Source organism: Phascolarctos cinereus, unplaced genomic scaffold, assembly GCF_003287225.1.
Source record: "Phascolarctos cinereus isolate Bilbo 61053 unplaced genomic scaffold, phaCin_HiC Scaffold_2;HRSCAF=192, whole genome shotgun sequence".
Lineage (NCBI taxonomy): Eukaryota > Metazoa > Chordata > Mammalia > Diprotodontia > Phascolarctidae > Phascolarctos > Phascolarctos cinereus.
Window position 1 is genome coordinate 68,264,059 of NW_027555625.1, and position 9,765 is coordinate 68,273,823.

Consider the following 9,765-nt stretch of genomic DNA (forward strand, 5'->3'; position numbering starts at 1 on the left):
TTAAATGCATCTTAGAGATGCTGCCTGCTTTATACATGATGATTGTACACCATCTTTAACTTAATTTACATTTCAATTGAACAGCAGATTTGCAAAGAAAATGTCTAATACAGATGTAAAAAGTATTCACACTGTATCTTCACAATTGCTTATACAATTGACAAACAGCATTCTTTCCCCAAAAATTTCCACCTAAGCAAATTTATAAAATGTAGTCAAAGCAATGAGAAAAAAAAGTTCTTAAAATTTCATTGGAACATATAGGTTATTTCCTTTTTTTCCCCTAACCATCTTTGGAAATAAACCTAGTAGTTATATTGCTGGGTCAAAGGGTATAGCTAATTTAATAACTCTTTGGGCAAAATTCTGAACTGATCTCCAAAATGGTTGGATCAATCCACAATTCTACCAACAATGAAGTAATGTCACAATTTTTTGATATCCCTTAAAACATTTTTAATAGGATAGGTACTATATTTTGTCAAAGATTTTTTCTGAATCTATTGATAATCATATGATTTTTGATGTTATTGTCATTCAGATGGTCAATTATACTGACAGATTTCATAAGAAAACAGCAGCTCTAAATTCCTCATGTAAGTCACACATGGTCATAATGTATGATCTTTATATTGCTACATTCTCCTTGCTCTTATTTTGGCTTTTTTTTGCATTAATATTCATTAAGGAAATTGGACTGCAGTTTTATTTCTGTTTTTGCTCTTCCTAGCTTAGGATTCAAAATAATATTTCTCTCAAAAAAGGCATTTGGTAGGAATAATTTATGTATTTCTAAAATATTTTAATAGAATTGAGATGAAGTATTCCTTAAATGTATGCTAGAATTCACTAGTAAACCCATCAAGTCCTTTTTCTTTTTTTGGAGCTTATTGATGGCTTGTTAAATTTATTTTTCTAAGATAGGATTATTTGAGTATTCTTTTTCATGTTCTATTAATCTAAGCAGCTAATATTTTGAAAAATCCATCTTTTTCTCTTAGATTGCTAGTTTTACTGGCATATAATTGAGCAATTTAACTCCCTATAATTGCTTTAATTTCATATTAATTGGTCTTTCATGTACTCTTTTCACTTTAGATAGTAAGAATTTGTTATTTTCCCCTTCTTTCTTTAATCAAAATTACCAATGATTTATCTGTTATTGTTTTCTTTTCCTAAAACCAAATTTTAGTTGTATTTTTAATTCAACAGCTTTCTAATATTCAATTTTATTAATCTCTCCTTTGATTTTCAGGATTTCCATTTTTTTTGTATAATGGGGGACATTTAATTTGTTTGTTTGCTAATCCTTTTTTTTAGTTGCATCTCTGATTCATTGATCTGTTCTTTCTCTTATTGATGTACACTTTAAGAGATATAGAATTTCCCTTAAATACTGCTTTGGCTGCATCCCACAAATTCTGGTATCTGTAATGAAATTGCTGATTATTTCTTTGATTTTTTCTTTGACTAACTTTTTAGAATTAGATTATGTAATTTCCAACTGACTTTTAATGTGTGCTTTCTTGCTCTTTATTAAATGTAAATTTCATTCCTTTGATGACTTGAGAGGGATATCTTTAATATTTTTCCTTTTCTTCATTTCTGCATATGAGCTAATATATGGTCAGTTTTTTGTGAAGATGCCATGCACAGCTGAGAAAAAGGCATACTCCTTTCTATTCCTATTCAGTTTTCTCCAGACTACTATAATATCTCATTTTTCTAAGATTGCATTCATCTCCTTGACTTCTTTCTTATTTTATGGTTAGATTTACCTAAACCCTGAGAAGGAAAAGTTGAGGTGTCCCACTAATATATATATATATATATATATATATATATATATGTTGCTGAATTCTACCTGAAATGCGTTTAACTTTGCCCTTAAGAATTTGCTTTGCCATGTGGTATATATATGTTTGGTATGAATATTATTTCTTGGTCTATGGTTATTTTTATTATGTATTTTATTCTGAACTTAACAAATTAAACAATCTTTGCATAAAATAGTAGAATAGAAAAAATGACTCCACACATAACTGCATACATTTTTATGTACAGTTTGCTATTTCTTTAAAATATATAATAGTTGTCATGTAACTTTCTTTTTTATTACTTCCTTTTCTCTTTCCCCCAACTCTAGAGATGGCTAGCATTACACACACACACACACACACACACACACAAAATATTTGATATATACTACTATTTATCAGTTCTCAGGATGTAGATAGTGTCTTCATAAATTCTTTGTAGTTGATTTGGCTGTTTGTAACAGTCAAAATGACTTAGCAGCACAAAGTTATTCTTAAAAAAAATATTGCTTAAAACAATGTTAGCAAGATGTTGTTTCCATTTCTCTCCCTTTTTTTGTTTTTGTTTTGTTTTTGCTTTTTCTTTAGTTGAAACCACAATTGCTACACCTTCATTTTTTTTTAACTTCAACTGAAGCATAATAAATTCTATTTTGGCCCCTTATTTTTAATTCAGTATGTGTCTGTCTGTTTCACATATGTTTATTGTAAAGAACATATTGTTGAATTCTGGTTTCTAATCCATCCTACTATCTCTATTTGTTTTATGGGTGAGTTCATTCCATTTACATTTACAGCTATGATTACTTTGATTTTTCCTCCGCCTTTTTTCCTTTTCTCTCTCTTTTATCCTGACTGCCTTCTAAAATATGTTTTGTTTCTTACCACTTTTATCTGACCTCCCTTTTATCACCTCTCTTTTTTTCAAATGCTCTTCCCCTCTTATTTCCCTGTTGGATAAGGTGGATTTCTATTACCAATTGAGTAGAGATAGATATCTGAAGAGAACCAAAATGGTAACACTATGTTAGAGTCAAGTTACGCTGTGTCTGACTATGGCTAATCAGAAAAAAAAAAAAAAAAATAATATATATATATATATATATATATATAATATATATATATATATATAATATATATATATATATATATATATGAGCTTGGAATGCTGTACCACAGGTTGGGCACAAATAGTCTATGTGAACATTTGGGGTAGATTCTCTAAATTTGTGCATCTTGCATTTCTTTTAAGCCACTACAATTCTGCTTTTCTCATTGATCACAGCACCTTCCTTGATGGGAGCATGCCATTCTGGGTGGTCTTGAGCCAGTGTCTCCCATGTCATAAATCAATTCCAAAGTTATTCAAAGAGCATAGTAATATCATTTTGGTCCTCTTGAAAAATGAAGGACAACAACAACAGAATTGAGAGACCTTGAGAATATTTTTGTATCACTTCTTCTGACTACCATGTAAGTGCTTGTCTGTGTGAGTTCTCTGTAAAATAGTCTTTTAGACAAGCATACATTTGGCATTTGAACAATGTTGCCAGCCCACTGGATTGTGCTCTCTGCAGTAGAGATTGAATGCTTGGCTCTTTGATTTGAAAAAGGACTTCAGTGTCCAGGACTTTATCCTGCCAGTTGATCTTCAGAATTTTTTCACGATAATTTAAATATAAGTGATTCAGTTTCCTGACATGGTGCTAGTATACTACAGTGAGGTCAACACAATGCCTCCGTAGACCTTCATTTTGGTAGTCAGTCTAAAACCTCTTTTCCCCCATACTTTCGTTCAGATCCTCCAAATACTGAGCTAGCTCAGGCAATGTGTTCATCATCCTCATTATCAATATGTGTATCCCTGGAAAGCATACTGCCAAGGTAAGTTAATCTATCCACAGTATTCAAAACCTCTCCATTTCCTGTAACTGATGGCTCTATGTATTGATGGACTGGTGCTAATTGGTGGAGCACTTGTGTTTTCTTGGTGTTGTTAGGCCAAAATTTAACAAGCAGAAGAATTGATCCATACATTGTTGAATATCACCTTTAGAGGTGGTGTTGAGTGCACAATCATCTGCAAAACAAACATAAATATCATCCATCACCTATCCCTCTGCTTTAGTCTTGTCTTGTAGCCTTTTCAAGTTGAAGAATTGACCATCAGTATGTAACTGACCTTGATACCATGTTTGTCCTCATTGAAGAGCTTTGACAACGTTGCTGAAAACATCACACTGAAAAGAAAAGAAGTAAGCACACAGGTTTGTTTCTCTTCAATGGTGACTGGGAAAACATGAGAATATCATCCATTGTCCAGAACCTAGGCAAGCATGCCATCGTGTCTACATCTTCCAGTTCATCTTCGCCTGCAGCTTCATCACTTGCCTGTCACCGCATGAATTTAAGATGAGTAAAAATGGTAAAATGGCAGGTTTAATGTCTTATGCTTCATGAATAAATTGTATTTCAGAGAGACAAAGTTATACAAAGTTGACTATCTTTCAGACACTTTCAGAGACATCACAGTCCAGTGGCAGAACAGAGTCAAGATGACTGGTGATGGCTCACGATGCAGTGGATGACCTTGGTGTCTTCAATGTCTAACCAAGCTCTAAGCACTCCACAGCACCCGTTTCAGCCACCTTTGTGGTCATTGGAACAAATTGTTCTCATCTGCCCATTCTGCCAGGGAAACTATTCATATGCTTGAGTAGGTACCCTCCTAACTCGCTGATGGATTTAACACATCTTGGTTACCCTCAACCTGGTTTAGACACCTGACAAAACAGTTCACCAGGGTGTGGCCTCTGTGCATACTATAGCTTCTTGAAGCCATAGGTGAGAGTTAATGTGGATCAGATTGATATCAAAGGCAGAAAGCAGCCCTGAAAAGGGCTCAGTAGCTCTCACTCCAGAGTTTTCACACTATCTTCCCTGACCTTATCCTAGACCACTATAGAGACCTGTCTGTCTATCAATCTATCTATCTATCTAACTATCTATCTATCCATCTATTTTCCATCTTTCAACCAATATAGATTTTAGTTCAAGCACTGCCTGACTCATGTACCATTTTTCCCTCCACCATCAAAACTCTTCTTCATATACCTCCTTTATGTGATTTAATTTTCCACTTTCTTCCTCTCCTTGCTACTAGGGATCCCTCATTCTTACCAATCCATTTATTTTGCATCATACCAACATAATCAACTCAGTTCTGTACCTTATTTCTATGCAGAATCCTTCTAAATGTCCTGTTAATGATAAAGTTCTTAGAATATATATGGATCATCTTCCCATACAGAAAACTAAAAGTTTTACCTTATTAGAATCATGATTTCTCCTTCCCATGTTTACCTTTTTCTGTTTTTTCTTCAGTCTTTCATTTGAAAGTCATAATTTCTATTCACTCTGTTCTTTTCATCAGACATTATTGATAATCCTTTAGTTCATTAAATATCCTTTTTTTTTTCCCTGTGCAGTAGTATATTCAGTTCAGCTGGGCTGGTTATTTTCATTTGTAATCACAGCTGTCTGTCTTCTTAAAAATCATATTCTAACACCTCCCCTCTTTTAATGCAGTAGTTGCTAAATCTTATTCGATGCTCACAGAATAAGTCCTGTACAGTATTTGAATGATTTCATTCTGGCTGCTTGATGCATTTCTTCTTTGACCTTGTGCTTTGGAATTTGGATCTGACATTACTGGGATATCTTTCAGGTGGTGATCAGTGGATGCTTTCAATTTCTATTTTATTTTGTGGTTTGAGTATATTTAGGCAGTTTTCCCTCACAATTTCTTTAAATATGGTGTCTAGGCTGTCTCTTTGATCATGGCTTTCAGGTAGTCTGATCATTCTTAAACATGTTTCTTTCATATGATTTCCAGGTTGGTTCTATTTTCTATGAGATATTTCATAGTTTCTTCTATTTTTAATTGTTTTTTTTGTTTGATTATTGCTTGATTCCCCGTAATCACTAGTTTCCACTTTCCCAATTCTAATTTTAAAGGAATTTTAAAAAAAGTTTTTCTACCTTTCCCCACATGTGGCCAATTCTTTTATTTAAAGTGGTATTATCTTCATCATTTTTGTATCACTTTTGCTCTATTTTTTTTTCATTTATTTGCTTAATTATTCCTCTACCACTCCTACTTGATTTGGAAAATCGTTTTTAGGTTCTTCTAGGAATTCTTATTTGCCTTGTGCCCAATTCAAAGTTTTCTTTGAGGTTTGCTAATTGTTGTTTTGACTTTCTTATCTTTTTTCTAAGTTTATTTTTAAGGTCAGATTCTTTTTAGTTGTATGTGCATTTTCCTACTTCATTTCTTCATTTAAAACTTTCATTGCTCTGATTTATGGCATTATTTTAAAGTTGTTTGGAGGGAAATATTGGGAAGGCTTAGCTGAGCACTTTCTCTACTCTGTCATCTTTGTCTCTGCCTCCGTTTCATTTTTTTTGGAAATTATCTTAGTGAATACTTTAGATATCCGTCTTGACCAGGCATCTTAAGATGTCTCCATTCAATTCAGAGCTGTGCCTGTAAGGACAACTCTAATGTGAGACCTTATAGGTATTTAGTCTACAATCTTTTCATAAAGAAGGAAAATGGGAACCAAGGAGGTCAAGTTAGAAGTCTAATTTCACTAAGGCAGTCATAGTTGAAAGGGTATATTCCATATGGGCTTACCAGTGGGTGGTAAGATGTCCCAGTGCGAGGGGTGGAGCCAAGATGGCGGAGTAAAAGCAGTGACTTGTTTGAGCTCTCCCCCAAACCCCTCCAAATACTCATAAAAAATGGCTCTAAACAAATTCTGAAACAGCAGAACCCACAAAAAGACAGAGTAGAGAAACAAATTTCCAGCCCAAGACAACTTGGATGATTGATCAGAAAGGTGTATCGCGCCAGGCTGGGAGCGCAGTGCAGCGTGGGCACGCAGGCCACAGCAAATCTGGAGCAGGCCTCAGAGGACTGAATCTTAGGCAGCTGTGGAGGTTTCCAGACTCCTCAATCCATGAATGCCAAAGACAACTTAGGTCAGTGGGAAATGTCTGTTTCTGAGGTGCTCAGAGAGGAAGGCGGGGTTTCAGCTCCATTCCCCAAGAGCATGGCCCTGGGGGGGCAGCTGCTTCCCGAGCTTCCCGCCCACAGACTGAGGGGGAATCCAGTGGCTGATCAGAGAGGGACTGCAGGGATCTCTTTGCCAGTGCTGAGGCAGGATTCTCTTGCTTTGCCCATGTGTGCATCTGGGTCACAGTTCTGGGTGGCAGTGCTGGGGTGAGGAGGAGCCCTGGCGTGGTGGAGCTTGTAGTGGCTGTAGAGAGGAACCCCTCCTAAAAGTTACAGGACAGAAAGGAATACTTGTGCTCACAGTCCTGGAAAGGAGTAAACACCTAGCCCCTTATCATACCGCCTTGGAAGAACTGAAAATTTTACAGGTCCCTACAAGTATGAATGAAAACAGCTACACAAACCCCTGAAGCTTGGGACAGTACATTCTCCACATTGGAAGCAGACTCTTACCTTAACAAAGAGTTTAAAACTCAAGTAATTGGCTGGGATCATGAGCAAGCAGCACAAAAAGAGTCAGACTATATTATCTTACTTTGGTGAAAAAGAAGATCAAAATATACAACCAGAAGAAGACAACAAAGTCAAAGCTCCTACATCCAAAGCCTCCAAGAAAAATATGAATCAGTCCCAGGCCTTGGAAGAGCTCAAAAGAGATTTTGAGAAGCAAGTAAGGGAAGTAGAGGAAAAACTGGAAGAGAAATGAGAGTGATGCAAGAAAATCATGAAAAACAAGTCAACAGCTTGCTAAAGGAGACCCAAAAAATACTGAAGAAAATAACACCTTAAAAAACAGCCTAACCCAAATGGCAAAAGAGGTCCAAAAAGCCAATGAGGAGAAAAATGCCCTAAAAAGAAAAATTGGCCAAATGGAAAAGGAAGTCCAAAAGATTACTGAAGAAAATACTTCCTTAAAAATTAGAATAGAGCAATTGGAAGCTAGTGACTTTATGAGAAATCAAGACACTGTAAAACAAATCCAAAAGAATGAAAAATTAGAAAACAATGTGAAATATCTCATTGGAAAAACAACTGACCTGGAAAATAGATCCAGGAGAGAGAATTTAAAAATTATTGGACTATCTGAAAGCCATGATCAAAAAAAGAGCCTAGACATCATCTTTCAAGAAATTATCAAGGAAAACTGCCCTGATATATTAGAACCAGAGGGCAAAATAGAAATTGAAAGAATCCACAGATCTCCTCCTGAAAGAGATCCCCAAAGGAAAACTCCTAGGAATATTGTAGCCAAATTCCAGAGTTCCCAGGTCAAGGAGAAAATATTACAAGCTGCCAGAAGGAAACAATTCAAGTACTGTGGAAACACAATCAGGATAACACAAGATTTAGCAGCTTCTACATTAAAGGACCGCAGGGCATGGAATATAATATTCTGGAGGGCAAAGGAGATAGGATTACAACCAAGAATCACCTACCCAGCAAAACTGAGTATAATCCTTCAGGGGAAAAAATGGTCATTCAGTGAAATAGAGGACTTTCAAGCATTCCTGATGAAAAGACCAGAGCTAAACAGAAAATTTGACTTTCAAATACAGGACTCAGTGGAACATGAAGAGGTAAACAGGAAAGAGAAATCATAAGAGACTTATTAAGATTGAACTGTTTACATTCCTGCATGGAAAGATGATATTTGTAACTCATGAGAACTTTGTCAGTATTAGGGTAGTTGGAGGAAAAAATATTGTATGTATAGATATAGATAGATAGAGGGCACAGGGTGAGTTGAAGATTAAGGGGTCATATCTGGAGAATAAAATTAAGGGATGAGAGAGGATGATACTGGAGAAGAAAGGGAGAGGTAGAATGGGGTAAATTATCTCACAAAAAAAAAACAGAAAAGAAAAGTTCTCACAGTGGAGGGAAACAGGGGAAGGTGAGAGGGAATGAGGAATCTTATTCTCATAGGATTTGGCTTAAGGAGAGAAAACATACACATTCAATTGGGTATGGAAATCTGTCTTACCCTACAGGAAAATAGGGGGAGAAGGGGACAAGAGAGGGGGGTGATAGAGAGGAGGGCAGATTGGGAAAGAGGGTAATCAGAAGCAAATACTTCTGAGGAGGGACAGGGTCAAAAGAAAGAATAGAATAAATGGAGGGCAGGATAGGATTAAGGGAAATAGAGTTAGTTTTTCACAACATGTCTACTAAGAAAGTGTTTTGCATAACTGCACGTGTACAACGTATATTGAGTTGCTTGCCTTTTCAATGAGGGTGGGTGGGGAGGGAGGAAGGAAGAAAATTTGGAACTCAAAGTTTTAAAAACACATGTTTTAAAAAAAATGTTTTCACATGGAACTTGGAAATAAGAAATACAAGAACTGGGGTACAGAAGTATATCCTGCTGTACAGGAAAATAGAAGGGGAAAGGGATAAGAGAAGGGAGGGGGGAGAGATAGAAGAGAAGGCAGACCAGAGGAAGGGGTATTCAGAATGCATGCTATCTTGGGGTGGGGGGAGGGGTGAGAAGTTTGGAACTCAAAAACTTGTGGAAGTGAATATTGAAAAATAAAAATAACTAAAGTTATATTAAAAAAAAAAAGATGTCCCAGTGCAAGTACAGTACGGGATACAAGAAAACTTCCATGATCAGATAAGAGTAGAGGCATAAATTTGAAGATGAAATGGGCAGGAATAGAGCCAGAAGAGGTAATATGAAGCTTATTAGGCATGCCCTCATTTGTTTTACTCCAGTTATTCCTGTACTATATCTTTTAGAATGGCAGGATAAGAAGTCAGGTATGGCAGAAGTCACAAGGAACAAGTCATTAAAAGTTTCTGAGAGTCTGTTAATGGTCTTTTGGATGTTTTAGGGAACCATTGACTGACTAAAAGTATGAGCAGCAGTTA